The sequence below is a fragment of the Euphorbia lathyris genome, chromosome 8 (assembly GCF_963576675.1).
Source record: "Euphorbia lathyris chromosome 8, ddEupLath1.1, whole genome shotgun sequence".
Classification (NCBI taxonomy): domain Eukaryota; kingdom Viridiplantae; phylum Streptophyta; class Magnoliopsida; order Malpighiales; family Euphorbiaceae; genus Euphorbia; species Euphorbia lathyris.
Genome location: NC_088917.1, coordinates 7,005,260 through 7,026,828, shown reverse-complemented (window position 1 = coordinate 7,026,828; position 21,569 = coordinate 7,005,260).

Here is a 21,569-nt window from a genome sequence, read left to right as displayed (position 1 = left end):
TCAGTAGATCCTTAAATTGAGAAAACGTAAAAAAATATATATTCTTTTTTCCAGGTAAGTAAAACTGGACAGGACCATATTTAAATCTAGTCCACATAATTGATTTGTCCAACATTTAGATTGTCCTTGAGAATTCTTAAGGATTATCACATTTTTTGTTTTTAGTTTTTCGTATTTTAATCTTTACATTTCATTTTAGTATTAATCTTTAGTTTAGAAAATAATAGCCAGATTAGAAATAAAAAAAAATTCATTGAAAGAGATTCAAAATATGCTATGTATCTTAAATATTTGTACTTGATGAGGAAAGTGTCTTAAGATTTTAAAAAAATCTCAATTGAATTAAAATCACACATAATTTAAGTTTCTGATTGTATATAGATTTTTAAAATCTCTACAGTGATTTTTATTTGAAGTTTTATAAATTTCTGCTCATACTGAGATCTTGATAATCTCAACTGAGATTTTTCTTTTCAATGCCTTGTAGAATTTCCGAGTCAGTTTTATTCAATAAAAATTCATTAAAGTCATGTTTTTAATTGATTTTCCGAAAATTTTAATGTGTTTAGTGAAATTTCAGGAATCTCAGTTTAGATTCCAGAAATCTTAGTAGAGATTTCAAGTTTAGGTTTTATTCAGGAATAGCTAGGAAATTTCTGAACTTACCGAGATTATCAAATCTCTACCGAGACGAGCGAAGAAGGTTTCGACAAGCCTTTTCTCAGGTGGGGAAAAGCGTGTGGCGACCGAGATTCTAGAATCTCGATCGCGACACGGTCGTTTCCAAACATGATTTCCTCTCTTAATTGTATGTGTTGGGAGCCATTTTCCAAGGCAACACAGTTAATTCCTCAAAAATCTTAAATGAAGGGATTAGTTGCCGCATTACGTTCCAAGGACAGGAAAATTGGATATGGGAATATAATATGTGGAATTATTTTAGGAACCAAAGGCTTTGTTTCGGTTCCATGGACTAATAAAGAACCATTCCCTATCCTTGACTATGAATTCATGGACAGTCAGGGACTTGTCAAGGGAATTTTCAGAGTTGGCCCACGATTTCTTTCTGCTGAAGAAAAACAAATCTTCGCGCAAGCGAAGATTGATCGTTACCGGGCCATGCCAATCCCAATTCAACAGGATGAGAATTTAGTTTAATTTGTTTAGTTTTGTTTATTTTTAGTTTGTGTATATTTTTGTATATAGGTTTGTTTTTTATTTTCCTTGTATATATGTTCTAGTCATTTTTTGTAAATATGTGTTCATGCAATAAAACTTTACTTTCATTTCATAAGTTCATCTTTTGTTATGGTTTATGTATGTTTGATTTTATACACCATTATCAATGAATCTATACTTATATATTAACTACTAATAAATTATCATCATTATTAACTCTTGCACAAGTTAATAAACATTCATTTTATATGACGATTCTATGTTTTGTTATGATTATATGTTTATCATTTTTAATAAAAAAAAATCAAGTTTGATTCTTTGGTTATTTTTAATATATGTTACCATGCAAAGTTATTCGAATGAATATATATATAATGATTAATTTAGGAAGGTATAACTTTCCCCATAAATCTGTCTCTAATATTAAAATGAATCTGTATACAATTTAATTAATTTTCATAAGTTTCAATGATTATGTTTTTACTATGAATAAGTGATTAATAATACTTAACATTTCTATCAATTCAATACTTATTCATTCCATAATTACAAGATTCATTTACATTAAATGCTTATTCATTTAACTTATATGGATTAATGCACATTGACTATATTCTAAATAAGACATTTAATGTGTCATTACTCACAATTCAATAAGGATAAACCTTTGGTTTACCTTGTATTTAATGTTTTAATTTGTGTTTTTAAGTTTCAGGTGTACATTTATTTAATTATAGGACATATTTACACAGAAAATTGCGCAAAACGGAGTTAATACGTGCGTTTTTCAGCAACCAGGTGCCGAATCTCGGTAGAGACAGCCTAATCTCTACAAGTTCAGCGAAAACATGAGTTTTCAGGAGAGATTTTTCTCTCTGAAAACACCGTGTCACGACCTCGTGAATCTCGGTCGCGACACGCGACCTGTAGGACGAGTATAGGCACGAATTTGATCCATTTTTCAACATTTTCCTATTCCTACACTAATTCCTAACACCTAAATTCATACCTATATATACCTATCACTTACACAAACATTACATCAACTCTATTTAAAACCTATTTTCTTCTTCCACAATCAATTTCACACCATATCACCTTTATTTTTTACCAAATTTTTACCTATCTAACATATTTCTATCCCTTACACAAACTCCATAATCTACTCCTCCATTTTTCTATCTTTTACACAAATTTTCTATTTTATTTCTCTCTTAAAATTCAAAATTTTATACACCATGCCTAGTCATAAGGTTACTCACACGCTTTCCACTTCCACCTCCAATCGGTTAAGTTGTCTCTTTGTGGCCACATTCGACTTTATTTCATATGAGGAAGGGAAGCGGTATATTCACTCTTTTGGGCCAAATTCGTGTTTCACGATATTCGCTTTTGGATTTTGCTACAAAGATTTACATTTAGGAATTAGGTTCCAATTTATGAAGTTGGGGATGAAGAGATGATTATTTGGTTTGGATATACTAAAAAACAATTTATTGTTCAACCTATCAATTTTCAAACCAATCCGGTTTGGACATATTTTGCCTAGTTTGGATGGATTTAATCCTACGAATGCTACTAGCAAGCTCATTAAAGATCGTTGGTTTTAGTGGTAGATAGCATTGGACTACTTTTTGACAATTTTAACCATGCTTCCGTTTCAACCAATAAGCAAGTTACTATGCGTACTTTGATTACGGGTTTTGTTTTGGATGTTACGAGTATTATGAAGTAGTTTTCAATCACTTACTCCTAATTATTTTCCGATGTTGGATTATGCCGCAAATTTTACACATTCATTTAGTGCTTAGCCAATGTTGGCTAGTTTTGCATGTTCGATGTTGGTACTTCACGTTCACATGGTAATGGTATGAAAGAGGATGGTAAGGAGTAGGCGAATTTTTGGGGATGATAATATGCATGAAGATGACGAGGAGGAGCATGTTGAAGCTCAAACACAAGAGTATGTTGAAGAAGAACACAATGTTGATGATCAAGTTAATTTACACCAAATTTGAACCAAATTAATGCACACAACCGGCAAATGAATTTGCGGTTGGATGATATCGTTGAGAGCAACAACGAGATGAGTTCCAGAATCACCGCGGTGGATACAAATATACATACTTTGAGGCGCGAGAACACGTCAACCCGATGCCGGTTGATATCATTTTTCCGTCGTCAAAACATTGTGACTACTCCATCTCCACCGGGTTCACCTTTCCAAGAATAGGTTTTATCTTATCTTTTCTCAAACTCATTTTTCTTGATATGTTGTTTTTCTTTAAATTTGGTACAATGCTTCTATTTCATATTATGTTTGGTACAATTTTACTATCTTATGTTGGATGCTTTAATTTCATAACTTTTCTTTCTTAATTCGTATGATTTAATTTCGTACACTTTTTCGTGTTTTATCAATTTTTGCACCAATGAGGACATGGTCCAAATTAAGCGTGGGAGGAGATATTACATATATCGTTTTATTTTTAGTACGAATGAATGCAACGAATAAGAATAAATGACATCCATATTAATGACATCCATATTAACATAAATACATGTTAATAAATTTTTAAGCAACATTTTCAAAATGCAACAATTGTTTTATGCTAATGCAACACATATTGCAACATTTTTCAAAAATGATATTATTTTATAAACATTATTTTTCATAAACTTTACATTTTTCATATGTTTAAAAATATATAACTTATGATTATTTTTAGATTATCATTATTAGAAATAACATTTCTATACAGGCAATATTTTTCAAATTATTCATAAATCTCCAAAACGATTTTAAGTAAAAAAAAACGTCTCGAGTGAATGTATTTAAGTAAAAAATTCTTTATTTTCAATCTCTATTTTATATCATGTAAATTCATGATCAAATAAATCTTATTTTAAATTTTCAATTAGGTTTATAGGCATTAAATTGAACTAAAATTTTTTTAGCTCGATATGATTTTCGTCTTACATTAACACCAATTGAAGTTTTTAAAGAAACTTTAGCCATAATACATGTTGAATTTTAAGTCAATATAGGATGAATGCTGTATTTTTCTTTTTTTCCCAATTTACAAATTTTAATTTTATAAACTCATGTTAATTAATCAATTAGTTGTATTCTTAACTTTTGGCCACGATGGAGACCAACCTTATCACAATCGAGGTCTGAAAGGGAAGAAAAATTAAGTAAACGGTACTTTTGGCCACGATTGCGACCACCATTATCACAATCGAGATATGGAAGGAACGTTATAAAGCAAAAATTAAATGTGTTTAAAGTTTAAAGTAACGATTGCGTCCACCCATGGTATGGTCGGTACCTCTTAAGCGAACACAAATAAAATGCATATAAAGTTACGATCAAGACCACCCTTATCTCGGGCGTAACTAAGCAAATAAACTAACCTAAGTACTTATTTAAATTCAATACAATTCATATAATAGTTTAGCTTGGGAAAGGAAATTTTGTGCTTTGAAATGCCTTGAGACGAAAGACTCAAAAACATGTGTGCTTATATCTTCCCGAATACTTCAATTTTAAAAATTGAAATACAAGACGAATGATATATCACCTTTATACTAGTTAGTTTGATATTTTGCTTATAAATTTGCCATGTGAAGTTAATCTTTTCGGCTTAACTTATTTAAAAAGGAATACAATGATATATGTTTTAGTTTCATAAAGAGATTAGTTAAAGGATAAATTCAGTGAAATTTTGCTCGGGACTAACAAAAGATTAAGTGTGGAGATTTGTTAAGCCCAAAATATACCTAAAATATCATTAATATTTACATCAGTTTTGCTATGAAATCGTGCTGTTTATATCTATTTAGAGTACTTTTACGGCCGAATATGTTTCTTTCATGCAAGGTACCTAAATATTTGGTAGAATCCAAATAGGAACGAAAACTGATCAAAAACGAAGGAAAAACCCTAAGTTACGAGCCAAAAGATGAAGAAGTCAGAACCGAGAGGAACATCCGGAATCTCGACAGAGATTCTGGAATCTCGGCAGAGATTCTAGGTCGCGAGATGCCTTTTTCAGGCAATTCTCCCTTTCATTCCGAAGATCAAAAACTGCTCCCCTAATCTCGGCAGGGATTCCATGATCTCGATAACATCAGAAATTCCTGCAGCACATCTTTCACATGTTTTAATTCAAAGAAACGCGTCCGTCCGGGTGGATAGAAACGTCTCTTCGCAGCGGACACGACCCTTGAACACGACTCTTCAACATCTATAAATAAAGAGTTCATTTCAGAGTTCAATGTTGGTTGATTAATTAAGAGTTTAGAGAGTAGAATTTATGTAGAAACTCTGACTCAGAAATGGGTCAGAGATTGGATTTCATTTCTGTAAAAGCAATCTTGCCGTACACAAGTTGTTCTTAAATTAATTACAAACACAGTAGCAATTAGATTTAGATTAAGATCAGTTTAAGACTAGTTTACATTTTGGTAGTAGAAGAACCATCTCTATTTCGAAGATTCAGCGAGAAGATTAAATAGCGGATTCGACCCCGGAGCCTGATAAACTATAACGAGGTTTGACGAAAGGAAAATCGACCTGGAACTCACTAAGTCCTCTTGAATGCTTCCATGCTTTTTGTTCTCTATAAACTTGTATCAATTCACACTTCATCTAATAAAGGTTCATGCAATTCTATATATTTTTATATAGCACTTTGGTAAATGATCCGAAGTGAGTTCTGGTGTTTTCATTAAAACATAGTTAAATTCAAAATCTTTATAAGGAAACTTTGTTGAACACATAGGCAAATTCATTCTTAAGGACGATACGATCGTTAAGTCGGCTTACCGGAAATAAATATTAATTTGGTTAAGGTAGCAATCTTGCCCGACCGTAGGAGGATTGTCTGTGGTTCAAAGCCTTTTAATTGAAGGGAGTTTACGTTATTACACATTTTTAATTTATACAAAGTTTAAAGTTGTTTTCTTTGCTTAATGCAAACGAATACAATTAATCTCTTATTTTAAACACTAAACGTTTCTGTTTTGTAATTCATATTCAAAACAGAATTGATTTCTAACATTCTACATATTCTAATCTGATTCTTATTAATTCAGTCTCAAAACCAATTTCAAATAACATTTATCTATTAAATAAACCTTAAGTCGTATTTAAACTGTATTAATATAAGTTTTTCGTTAAAAAACGTTCCCTGTGGGTTCGATATCTTTTTATTACTACAAGCGAAACCGTGCACTTGCGGAAATCGCTCAACACTAGGCTGGTACCCCTGAAGACAAACCACGCACACCCGAACTATATAAATAAATGAAAAGTTTACAAGGAGAGGAGTAACAATTAAAGAATAAAAAATAAAAAATAAAAAATGAAACTAATCGGACCTAAGAAATGCGAAAATTAACAACATTACAAATGTCCTGTAAAATGAAAGTATGGCAGAACGAAGGTGCACGATTCCACCATTTAATTCCTGAAGTTGTGACCCCGTGCTTAGCTAGCAAATCCGCAGCCTTGTTTCCATCCCGGAAGATATGAGTGGCTATGATTTCCATTGTAGAGCATTGATATAAGCATTTCAGTCAAGTTTGCCTGACTTTCCAAGGCACCAATGAATATTGGGTTTTTAGCAAATTTACTACGAACGAAGAATCCGACTCGATCCATAATTTACGCCAACCTCTCTCCTACGTGATGTCTACAGTAAAACTCACCGCTAATAACTCTGTCGTGTGCGTGTGACCAGACACAATTGGGAACGCGAAGCAATCCCTAGCGAAACATCTTGCGTTTTATAATATAGCCCCAGCCTTTGCCGGACCCGAAGAGCCGAGAGACAATCCGTCGGTGTTTACTTTTAACCAGTCCCGAGGGGGTCTAGTCTATCTGATTCTGGTAATATTCAGCGCCGGTTGTGGTTTAGGATCAATGAACAGCAGCTGAAGAATCCTCCTGTCATAAAGCTGCTGCAGTAACCCCTAGAGAGACCGCTCGCCTCCTTCGTATAAGACCGCAGTTGATTAATTGAGAATTGGATTGAGGGGAGCTCATTGTCAAACGTGCATTTGTTTCTCTGCCTCCATATAAGCCAAATGCAAGTGACGGTTGCAGCCTGCCAAATAGACTAAACTTGCTTTCCAAAGCGGAAATTCACTAGTTGGGTAAAAAAGTAAGAAAATGTACTTGATAGATTGATCACAACTCCGAATAAAAGACCAAGGAACTGCCAGAGCGCTGAAGCGAAAGAGCAAGGAATGAACAAGTGTTCCGTCAGTTCCATCGAACCATTACAGAGGGTGCAGCGGGACACAAAATTGAAGCCACGACTCTGAAGAGCCTCATGGTTGGCGATCCGATTGTGCAGTAATTTCCAACTAGTGACTGACCGGGATGGGGGGATATGGCGGCCCCAAATGAAGCGGTGCCATTGGACTTCAGGACAGTCATTACTGAGCTTGTTATAGAGACGGCTGACCGAGAATTGCCCTTTTGGGTCAGGCTCCCAAATGCAAATGTCATTTTCATTCCATCCCCTAGTAATTGCTTGGATGTTCGTTTGAACAGTAGACGGTAGGCTGTCAATATTGATCCACTCATTATCCACCAGATGCTCCTCCACCTTAGCGGATTTAGCGCGTTGTTCAGCCAGAGATTGCAATAGGGCAACAACGTATATTAAGCTATTGATCAATTCAATTTTTACTACTTTAGATCCTGATCTTTTATATCTTTATTGTGTTTGGTGATTTAGGGAAATCGCTAAAATCTAAGCAACCCCCTCCATCAGAAGCTAAAGCTACTTCCTCTATAGTTCAGCAACCCTTCTTTTTGGCGGAAATAACATCTTACTGTTGCTTGAAGTCTAGACTGGTTGTTACTTCCTACTCTATTATTTGGAAAAATAACATTTTTAAGTCCTTAATCTCTTTATTTTTTTGTTGATTTGAGCGCTTGATCTTTTCAATAAAGTTTCTCTATATAACCATATTAGATATATAAAAGCTTCTTGAAGGGCTTAATGAATGAAAATTGAAAAGATACCAGAATACTTTTTGCCTAATTGTTTCATCAAATCCTCTCTAATTATTGTTTCCAAACAGTACATACGTGAAAGATTTGCGAGGCTGCAGTTTGGAAACATAAAGTGTTGCAAGGTGATTCTGATAGACAAAGAGGGAAGATCTTGGTCAGCAAATTTCTGACAAAAAGATTCAGATGATGAAGCTTATATATGAGATGGTTGGAATGAGTTCCAAATTGCTAATAATATTGAGGAGGGGGATTCTTTTGTTTTCGAGTTCATTGCAAAGGCGAAAACACCTGCACTCAAAATGTATGGTAAGTTAAGTTTATCAATAAGGCGAACAATACTCATACCTATTATTAATTTTATGTATACATATATATTTGTGTCATGTTCAATATATTCATGTAATATCTTAGATTACTTGTATTTTCTTTTTATTTACATTGTCTTCTATGTAACAACCCTCTGTGGAGTGTGTGTGGGTGAGATAGATGGTCTAAGCAAGGAGCACCCTAAGGAATGATAATTTTTATGTCAAGAAACTATTTAGCTCAAATGATAGTTTTTATTTTTATCTCAACTATATAACTAATAATGCTATATTGCAGAGTTCAAAACAAACCATAACATCGGAACGAATCAGGAAACTGCTTCATCCATGGAGAAACCTTATTTTTATATCATGGTTTTTGCTTCTGGCTTTAGAAACCGTCAAATTGTGAGTACATACTAACCCAAATCATAATAATTGTTGCAACTTGAGGAACTAAAATTATATTGAAGAACCTATACTTTAAAGATTGAAGCACATTTTCACTCAACTATTTTCTTTTTTATTCAACATAATAACCATGGAAGACACTTATATATATATATATATATATATGGGTGAGATCCAGCGTGACAATGACTTAAGTTGTGACAAGGAGCTTATTGTGTGACATAACAAAACTACGTAGTTTTGATGATAATTAAAAAGGGCAAGGTGGCAAATTGGTAAATAAAATGAAAGAGAGGATAGAGAAAATTGTTTTATTTCTTTTCTTTAAAATACATTTTCTCGACATCTCTAACATTGTTTTTCGAAAATTTTTATACTATTAGACTCGTCTAAATTAGACGGTCATTTTAAGATCCCTGAAGCTCAAGTAAAAAAAATTCCGGTGAACGGAATCCGGGTGGGCGTTTTCCGGCGAGAAACAAAGTGCCCAGAAAATTCTCAAAAAATTTCAGAAAATGTAAAACATAATTCTAAGAAACTTTAATTCTTGGGTCGAAACAGGATTTCTTACGGTTTAGTCCCAATAAAACTTTTTCCTTAATTTTATCCATTTTACATGCTTCAACAATTTGTTGGGACTATAGCGTAAGAAATCCCGCTTCGACCCAAGAATTAAAGTTTCTTAGAATAATGTTTTACATTTTCTGAAATGTTTTGAGAATTTTCTAGGCACTTTATTTCTCGCCAGAAAACGCCCACCTGGATTCCGTTCACCGGAATTTTTTTTACTTGAGCTTCAAGGATCTTAAAATGACCGTCTAATTTAGACGAGTCTAATAGTATAAAATTTTTTGAAAAACAAGGTTAGAAATGTCGGGAAAATGTATTTTAAAAAAAAAGAAATAAAACATTTTTCTGTTGGAACAATACAAGTATTATGTTGGAACAAATGGTACACTGATTTGGAACAACTGGTACACTGATTTGGAACAATGTAAGTAGGACAAAAAACGTGTCCAGAAAATTATCAAAAAATTCGAAAACATGTAAAACATTATTTTAAGAAACTTTAATTCTTGCCTCAAAGCGAGATTCCTTACAGTTTTTACCCAACAAATTGTTGAAGCATGTAAAATGGATAAAATTAAGGAAAAAGTTATATTGGGACTAAACCGTAAGAAATCTCGCTTCGACCCAAGAATTAAAGTTTCTTAGAATAATGTTTTACATTTTTTGAAATTTTTTGAGAATTTTTTGGATACTTTTTTGCTTGCCGGAAAACGCCCACCCGGATTCCGTTCACCGGAATTTTTTTTACTTGAACTTCATGGATCTTAAAATGACTGTTTAATTAAGACGAGTCCAACAGTATAAAATTTTTTGAAAAACGAGGTTGGAAAAGTTGGGAAAATGCATTTTAAAGAAAAAAAATAAAACAATTTTCTCTTTCCTTTTATTTACAAATTTGCCACTCCTTTTGGTTAATTACAAAATTGGTCATTGTCACACAATAAGGCTTGTCGCACCATAAGCAATGTGTCACACCTGATCTCTCCTATATATATACATATATATATATATATATATATATATATATAAAACCACATACTTGTTAATTTAAACACCACATATATAAGTCTACACCTACCATATATTAATCCTTATTTTTTCAAGGAATTAAATGCATTTTGACTTATGCATTTTGAAGGAAGACTTTCTTCCTTATCTTCACGTGATCTTGCACAATTTTTTTTTTTTTTTTTTAAAATTCAGTTTAATATTTTAACATGCCCCCATAAACTTAATTTTTCGTGACTCCCAGTTGAGCTCTCAAATGACTAAACACATCGTACTTCAGCGGCTTTATGAAAATATCTGCAATCTGATCTTGCATCTTCACGTACTTTAATGTCACCTCCTTTTGCTCAATACACTCCTGAATAAAATGATACCTCGTGCTAATGTGTTTACTCCGGTCATGGAACACTGGATTTTTAGCTAATGCCATTACAGACTTGTTATCGATAAAAATCTCCGTTGGATCTCGTTCTTCCATCTGAAATTCTTTTAACAATCTCCAGAGCCATATTGCATGACAGACACATGATGTTGCAGCAACATATTCAGCTTCACATGTAGATAACGTCACGATCAGTTGTTTTTTTGAACTCCATGTAAATGTCGTGTCACCGAGAAAAATACAAAACCCGTTGTACTTTTTCGATCATCTTTGTCACCGGCCCAATCGCTATCACTATACCCAACTAATTTGAAATCATCAGATTTTGAATAAAATAAACCCAAATTAGTTGTACCTTTCACGTAACGGAGAATTCTTTTTGCTGCATTCCAATGTGATACCGTTGGGGCTTCCATGTATCGACTTACTATGCCGACTGCATAGAGAATATCCGGTCTCGTACATGTCAAGTATCTGAGACTTCCGACCAAACTTCAAAATAATGTCGGGTTGACTCTGTCTCCACCTTCATCTTTTGTCAACTTGATTCCACATTCGACTAGCGTGCTGATGGAATTACAGTTTTCCATCTTGAACTTCTTTAAGATCTCCTTTGTAAAACCACTTTGAGAAATAAAAATTTCGGCGTCATTCTGCTTCACTTCAATGCCAAGATAATATGACCTTAGACCAATGTCAGTCATCTCGAACTCACGAGCCATTGTCTTATTGAACTCTTCAAACATCTTAGGATTGTTCCCTGTAAAAACGAGATCATCCACATACAAACAAACAAGTAACATATCTACATTTTTCACTTTTGCATACAGAGCATATTCATGTGGACATTTGACAAAACTATTTTCTTGAAAATATTTGTCAATGCGACTGTTCCAGGCTCGTGGTGCTTGCTTAAAACCATAAAGTGCCTTTTTCAATTTTAGCACTTTATTTTCTTAACCTTTCACAACATACCCATGTGGTTGCTGGATATAAATTTTCTCTTCCAAATATCCGTTGAGAAATGCGGATTTCACATCCATTTGATGGATTCTCCACCCGTGTTGAGCAGCTACAGAAATTACCAGTCTGATACTCTCCATTCTAGCAACAGGAGCAAAAACTTTATTATAGTCAATTCCGGGTCATTGACTGAACCCTTTCGCCACCAATCTTGCTTTATGTTGGACAATTTCACCGTTTGCATCTTTCTTTTCTTTGAACACCCATTTAACTCCAATGGGTTTTTGACCGGCCGTAAGTGATGTCAGCTCCCATGTTTTATTTTTCTCAATCGAATGAATCTCCTCTTCCATGGCTTTTCTCCATTTTTCATCTTTCATTGCTTCTTCTGGATCTGTTGGTTCATCATTAACAAAATGACAATAAAGAGTTAATTCGTCATTGAGATTTCTTGTTACATCATAAAGATCTTTAATAGGTATGAATTTTTTTGGCTTTCCGGGCGGATGTTCATCTGAACTATCTTTATTACTCGAGCTTGCTGATGTCGAACTGGTTGCTGGTGTTGTGGCTGCGACTATGGCTGGTTCTTCCTGATCATTGTCTTCTGTAGCTGTTTTCTTTTTCACCGGTCTAGTCCCAAATTGCTTATTCATCAATGGTGACATCTCTACTGATGACGATTTTCTGAGTCCGAGGATCGAACATTTTGTACCCTTTGGAATGTTCTGAATAGCCCACAAACAAATATTTCTTGCTTTTATCATCTAGCTTCTTGCGTTCTTCATCCGGTACATGGACATGAGCAACACTGCCAAAAACACGCAAATGAGAAATATTGGGCTTTATTCCGCTCCATGCTTCTTATGGAGTTTGATCCCAAACATTGACAGTTGGCGATCTATTGAACAGGTAGACAGCATAATCTACTGCTTCGGCCCATAACTCTTTCGGTAAATTTTTGCTTTTTAACATGCTCCTCACCATGTTGAGCACTGTTCTGTTCTTTCTTTCTACTATGCCATTTTGCTGAGGTGATCTGGGGACTGAAAGGAAATGACGGGCTCAAGTGGTGCCTTTGCTCTTGACATGGACTCCTTTGGAAAACTGGTTCTGAATTGTTTTCCAACAAGACATCCTTCACACAGTTGATAAGGCTGGTCAATGTGAGGCAATCCGTTTACCATCTGCTTCTGTCCCAACAACTTTAGTCCTCCAAAATTGAGATGTCCGTACCGTAGATGCCAAAGCCAGGGGGACTTTGTACACAAGCTTTCAAACATTTGGCCACGTCCGTCTGAATGTTAATTGTGAACATTATGTTTCTCGCCATGGCTACTCGTGCAATCAACTCCTTTTTCTCATTCAATAGGAGTAGTTTCTGGTCCACCATGTGAACTTCATAATTTTTCTCCAGTAACTGTCCTAAACTCAAAATATTGCTTTTCATGTTGGGAACATAATAAACATTATCAATAAACTGGTGAGCGCCATTTTTGAGCCGAATAAGAATGGTTCCTTTGCCTGTAATAAGAACCTTAGAGGAATCTCCAAATACAACATTACCGCGAATGGATTCATAGAGCTCCACGAACATCTTCTTGTCACCACACATATGGTTACTTGCCGCATTGTCAAGATACCATATATTATTTTCGCGATTTTCTTCACCTTCGTAGGTAAGTAACACTGTGCCAGTTACTTCCTCATCTTGAATATTATTGGTAGTCTCCTCTACCTCCTTAAGCGGACTCCAACATTCCACCGTGTAGTGACCGTACTTAGAGCAATTATAACATTGAATGTTGGACTTGTCGCGTCCTTCATTCGGCCTCCAGTTTCCTCTTCCTTGACCGCGCCCTCGGCCTCTTCCTCTGCCTCTGGTGAATTGAGTGCTTCTGTTATTGTTGTTGTTGCCGTTTTCATTTCTGCCTTGACTTCTGCCACGTCCTCGTCCTCTACCATTTCCTCCTCGACCTCTTCCGCGTCCTCTGTCGGACTGACTAGTTTCGTGATTTTTAAACACAACCTTTATTGCTAAGACTTGTTCTGCGGAATCTTCTCTTCGTTTCTCAAACTGCTCCTCTCGTGCTTGTAGTGACCCTACAACTTCATCAACGGACATTACGCTGATGTCTCTGGACTCCTCCATAGCCACCACTACGTAATCAAATTTTGGTAGTAGTGATCACATAATTTTTTCAACAATTCTGGACTCTTCAATTTTTTCTCCATACTGCCGCATCTGATTTACAACATATTTTACTCGGGATGAGTAATCATTAATGACCTTCGTCTCTTTCATCCTCATCGTCTCAAATTCTCCTCTCAACATCTTCAAACGAACTTTTTTAACTTTCTCCTCCCCTTGAAGAGAAACTCGTAGGATTTCCCACGCTTGTTTGGCGGTGGTAGCTTCGGCTACTTTCTCGAACATTAATTCATCCAAACCTTGATGGATGAGAGTAAGCACCTTTTGATCGCTTTTGTAATTTTTCTGTAGAGTATCTTTTTCTGCCTGTGACAATGCTGTCTCGTTGGCTGGAACTACATAGCCTTTTTCGACAATATCCCAGACATCTTGACATCCGAGTAATTCCTTCATTCGAATACACCAACTTGAATAATTGGTTTTGGTGAGCTGAGGGTATTGATAAGGAAGTTTGAGACCGTCTGGCATTTTTATAGGGTCTTTGAAACACTCGGTTTTGAGACAATATAATTATTTTTGCGGAAGCCTGACTCTAGTAACGTGGCTCTGATACCACTTTGTTGCAACTTGAGGAACTAAAATTATATTGAAGAACCTATACTTTAAAGATTGAAGCACATTTTCACTCAACTATTTTCTTTTTTATTCAACATAAAAACAATGGAAGACACTTATATATATATATATATATATATATACATATATATGTATGAGAGGGATCTTGTGAGAACCCTTTTTTAGGTGAGGACACTTCCTTATGGTGAGAACACTCAAAACTACGCCGTTTTGAGTATAAAAAATAAAAAAAAACGCTACTTCTGATGAGGTTCAAACCTTGGACCCTTGATTTACAATCCACACTGCTTAACACTGAGACAATTGATTTTTTTGTGTATTATGCCGCGCGCTGCTTACACTACACCATATATTGTATATTGCAACCATTTTTTAGAAAGTGATGCCTTAAAACATTGCATTAGCTAAATTTATTTGACTACTACTATTCATGAATGTATAATGCAATGATTCTAGATAAAGTGTTGTTTTTGATATTTTTTTTGTTGTTTTATTTGAGCTAAGGTAATGTTTGCACAATATTTATAAATAACGTTGCATTTTTAACTTGATAATTAAATAAAGCAACATTTAATCAAGGAAATAACGTTGCGTTATTTCACACTAATTAATTTCCTAAAATATCACATACTTTTTGTCTCTACCATTTCCCTCCAAAAAATAAAAGAATAAAAAAATGACTTTGGCTCTACAATTTCCCATCAAAGTAAAAAGTAATAAAAATAATAATAAGATAAAAAATTGAAGTAATAATTTTTTTCTATTTATAACTTGATTTATAATAATTAATTGTCAAAACATAATTTTTTTTATGAAATTATCTATAAAAATGACCAAAAGTGTTGCTTTAACCCATTTTTTGGCATATTGTAACACTTTTAGGCTCCTAATGCAACCTATTGTGGTTGTTGCAGTAGGCCATATATGGTGTAGTGTTAATATACCACTGCCCTTGTAGTTTCTATTGTTTAATATTTGACGTATGCACTTATTAATATCGATTAAATGTGCATAGTAATGAATTATTAATAGAAAAAAAATAAATTTGCATAATAATGAATTATTAATAGAAAAAAATCCAAGAACATGCTCTAATTTCTTATTTATTTAATTCCTCTATATTTTTGTAATTTATGTTTTAAAATGTTAAGGACGATGTTCTAAATATTGTTACATATGTTCTAAACTTTATAATTTGTGTTCTAAAAATTAAGTATAATGTTTTAAAAAAACCAGTAAATATATGGACCATTTTTGCATTTGTTCTATAATATAATTTATAACTCATATTCTAAATAACATAACGTATGTTCTAAAAAACATAACGTATGTTCTAAAGTTTATAGTTTGTGTTCCAAAAATTAAGTATAATGTTCTAAAAAAATCAGTAGATATCTGGATCGTTTTTTCATTTGTTCCAAAAATATAATTTATTACTCATGTTCGAAAAAACATAACGTATGTCCTAACAAACATAAAATATGTTCTAAAGTTTATAGTTTGTGTTCCAAAAATTAAGTATAATGTTTTAAAAAAATCAGTAGATATCTGGATCGTTTTTTCATTTGTTCCAAAAATATAATTTATTACTCATGTTCGAAAAAATATAACACATGTTCTAAAAAACATAACGTATGTTCTAAAAAACATAACGTTTGTTCTAAAGTTTATAGTTTGTGTTCCAAAAATTACGTATAATGTTCTAAAAAAATCAGTAGATATCTGGATCGGTTTTTCATTTTTTCCAAAAATATAATTTATAACTCATGTTCGAAAAAACATAACACATGTTCTAAAACACATAACATATGTTCTAAAAAACATAACGTATGTTCTAAAGTTTATAGTTTGTGTTCCAAAAATTAAGTATAATGTTCTAAAAAAATCAGTAGATATCTGGATCGTTTTTTCATTTGTTCCAAAAATATAATTTAAAACTCATGTTCGAAAAAACATAACACATGTTCTAAAAAACATAACGTATGTTCTAAAAAATATGTCGTACGTTCTAAACTTCATAGTTCGTGTTTTAAAAGTTAAAATATAAGTTGTTTGAAAAAAAAGTTAAAATATATGTTGTTTGAAAAAAAAGTTAAAATATATGTTGTTTGAAAAAAAAAGTTAAAATATATGTTCTAACGTATGTTTAAAAAAATATATTTTCTTATATAACATAAATTAGAAAAATATAAAGGAACTAAATAAATAAATAATTGGAGCATGTTGTTGGATTATTTTTCTATTAATAATTCATTATTATGCACATATCTTTTTTTCTATTAATAATTCATTATTATGCATATTTAATCGATACTAATAAGTGCATGCGTCAAATATTAAGCAATAGAAGCTACTAGCACAATGATATATTAAGCAGCGCGCGCCATACAATACACAAGGGAAGTAATGTCCTAGTTGTAAGTAGGGTGGAATGTAGATGGAAATGTCTAGGTTTGACTCCCACAATCACCATTTAGTGTTTTTTTATTGATTTTTATACTCAAAACGACGTCGTTTTGAGTAGGAATATTAAAAAAAAACACTACTAGAGATGGGGTTCAAACCTTAGACTCTTTATCTACACTCAACACTGTTTACCACTGAGCTAATTGTTTTTCTTATATATTATGTCGCGCGCTGCTTAATATACCACTGTCCTTTTAGCTTATATTATTTAATATTTGATCCATGCACTTATTAATATCGATTAAATGTGCATAATAATGAATTATTAATAGAAAAAAAAAGAAATGTGCATAATAATGAATTATTAATAGAAAAAAATAATCCAAGAACATGCTCTAATTTCTTATTTATTTAATTCCTCTATATTTTTGTAATTTATGTTTTAAAATGTTAAGGACGATGTTCTAACATTGTTACATAAGTTCTAAACTTTATAATTTGTGTTCTAAAAATTAAGTATAATGTTTAGAAAAATAGTAAATATATGGACCATATTTGCATTTGTTCTATAATATAATTTATAACTCATATTCTAAATAACATAATGTATGTTCTAAAAAACATAACGTATGTTCTAACAAACATAACGTATGTTCTAAAGTTTATATTTTGTGTTCAAAAAATTAAGTATAATGTTCTAAAAATATCAGTACATATCTGGATCGTTTTTTCATTTGTTCTATAATATAATTTATAACTCATATTCGAAAAAACATAACATATGTTCTAAAAAACATAACGTATGTTCTAAAAAATATGTCGTACGTTCTAAACTTCATAGTTCGTGTTTTAAAAGTTAAAATATATGTTCTAACGTATGTTTAAAAAATATATAGTTTGTATTCCAAAAATTAAGTATAATGTTCTAAAAAAATAAGTAGATATCTGGATCGTTTTTTCATTTGTTCTATAATATAATTTATAACTCATGTTCGAAAAAACATAACACATGTTCTAAAAAACATAACGTTTGTTCTAAAAAATATGTCGTACGTTCTAAACTTCATAGTTCGTGTTTTAAAAGTTAAAATATATTTTCTAACGTAGGTTCTAAAAAATATATTTTCTTATATAACATAAATTACAAAAATATAAAGGAATTAAATAAATAAGAAATTAGAGCATGTTCTTGAATTTTTTTCTATTAATAATTCATTATTATGCACATTTCTTTTTTGATATTAATAATTCATTATTATCCATATTTAATCGATATTAATAAGTGCATGCGTCAAATATTAAACAATAGAAGCTACTAACTCAATGATATATTAAGCAGCGCGCGTGATATAATGTACAAGAGAAGCAATTGTCTCAGTGATAAGTAGGGTGTAGTGTAAATGGAAGTGCCCAGGTTTGACTCCCATTATCAGTATATAATGTTTTTTATTGATTTTTTTATTGATTTTTATACTCAAAACGACGTAGTTTTGAGTGTTTTCACTATAAGGAAGTGTCCTCATCTAAGAGCAGGTTCTCACTTGATCCTTCTCATATATATATATATATATATGACCACATGAAATTCATTTAAAACCACATACTTGTTAATTTAAACACCACATATATAAGCCTATACATACCATACATTAATCCTTATTTTTTCAAGGAATTAAATGCATTTTGACTTATGCATTTTGAAGGAAGACTTTCTTCCTTATCTTCATGTGATATTCCACAAATTTTTTATTTTGTTTTTATTTTTTTAAAATTAAGTTTAATATTTTAACAATAATTTCATGAATAATGATAGGTAATTGAAGTTTAGGGTTCATTTCACAAACATCATTGTTCAAAACTTCACTAGTTATTGCTGCAATTTTCCCCAAAAATAATTTATTTATTTTTCACACCTTAAGTAAAAAATTTGCAGAGAATTTCAAGAAATTTTGCATGGGATAATGGTCTTGCTACTAGCACATGTTCAGAAATAACCATTAAAAATGAATTCGAAAATTCATGGCAATTGAAAACAAAGATGAATAAATTTGGTGAAGTTTTTTTATTAAAGATGGATGGATTGAATTTGCTGAAGAAAATGGAATAAAAGAGGGAGATGTTTTCATGTTGGGGCTTGTGAAGGAAGAAGGAAAAACAACTTTGATAAATTATTATGGTAAATTTCTAAATCCGAATTTTTTCTGAATTATAGTGCTATTAATATTGTAACCTAACTTCATTTCTTGACCGAAAAATCGAACTTCTATTATAATATTAAAATCACAAAGAAAAAAAATTCATTAAAAATGAACAAAATGATAATCTGAACAAAAATCCGTTAATGACTATGTATCCATATCATTTTAAATTATGGTTGAATACTTGTTTTAGGCTGACTATAATTTATTTTTTGTATTTTTTACTAGGGTAAATAATTTATTAGGGTCTACATTTTAATTCAAATATTTAAGGAATTAAAATATTAAACATAACAAAAGTTAAAGACTTTATAATGTATTATTAAAGTACGAGGACTAAACAACATATGTGATTAAAATGTAGGAACTAATAATTTATTTATCATTTTTTATTATGTCTTAATATGTACCTATTTTATCAACCTTTTTTTTCTTTACTTTATCTATTTATATATATTGGATAATTTACGTACTATTATTTATAGTTACATGGATAAAAATAAAGAGTAGTTAAAAAAAGAGAGTTAACTCTTGCCAAAAAAAAAAGAGAGTTAATGATGCACTCAAACATGTCATGACATAATTTCATTTATTTTTAATGGAACTTTATTGATTTTAACTTTAATACTACAGTATTATAGTAATGTAAAGTTTTAGAACTTTTGTGTAGAGATGAAGTTTAAGGACTATAATGTTAATAATGTTATTAATGGATTTTTATGTTAATAATGTGTATACATGAAACGAAAATTTACATATAAATTAACTTTTAAAAAACTATCTACAATTGTGTCAAGTAATGATTTGAATGATGTTAAACTAGTAAAATCAGTACTTTTAATATATATTTTAAGAATTAGAATTTACAAATTAGGAGTCTATAATATATTTTCTAGCCTTTATGATTTATGAATTGGGGACTGGAATTTTTAAATCATGGTGTAAAATCATAATACATAGAAAATAATGACATATTAAGAAGTTTGGTGATATGAGTTAGTTGTAATTTTGTACTTAATTATGATATTCATGTATTTGACCCTAAATGAAATTTATCCATGATTTTTGAGATTTTTTTTTTGTAACCAACCTAACTGTTTGATTTTCTTTATTTTGGAAGCTACAAAACATGAAATTGATAGTAATGAAGATGGCGTGGAAGAAGATGTTGAACATGTTAATCCAATTGTATAGGAAACTTTCTTCTGATGTTGAAGCATCAACATCAATTGTTCCCAACCACATTAGAACTTCTCATTATTGTTTTGCACCATAGTATAATTTTTTTATTATTGTTTTAGGCCACAATAGAATTTCTCATTGTATAGATTTTGAATTGTTTCAATTCACAGATTTAAGCACAAGAAAATATGTTGTTTTCGATTCTCTATCCATTTATATATCATAAATTGAGTAGATGATATAGAATTGAGATTGAGACAATAAAATTTTTGCTGGCTATAGTGTGGTAATATAATTTCTATTCTGTAAAAACTCTTACTTATCTCTAGAATTATCCTTATTACCTTGTTATAATCTATATTTTTTTCACAATTATAATTAAATTGAAATAATAAAAACATAAATTTTAGAAAGTTTTAGTGGTTTGAACGTTTGCAAACGTAAATCTGCGTTTTGTGAAATTTACAATTAAATGATCTGTAAATCAATTTTTTAGTGAAACAATACTTGTTGTTTAGTTAATTTGCAACGTCAAATCTTCTACTTTGAGTAATTTGCAAAGCGAGTCTTTTAATTGCTTCAAATCACTCCTTTTGGTCCAAATAGGATATGTGTGCCACACCATGACTAATCTCTGCGTGACTTATGGCTGGATGTTGTCACAAACGCGCCAATGTCGCATGTGGTGCATGCATGCTGATGCGTTTATTTTGTAGTATAGTTACGTATCATCAATCACATTATAATATTAGTATATCGATCCACATGGAATTTTATAGGTGTATTTGCATTCTATTCAGCTTATGTTTAAGAGACAATACTAACCAGTAATGTTTTAAAAGTTTGTAGTAAAATCAAACAAATATGCTAAAATCACCAACACATCACAGGATAAACAAGATACTATATAGGAAAAATGTACACGATAAATCTCACACAATTGGAAAAAAAATCTAGTATTACATCTCAAAAGGGTATATTTAAAGCACAATAACAAGGCATCCGAAAAGCATTCTTCCCACATGTCTACTGTCGAAGAAATCCACATTATGTCCAAACCATATCCCTATCAATATTAGACATTCAACTGATTAACAAGCACAACAAATAGTAAATAGATTGTCTCTTATTCATATTTAGAGAC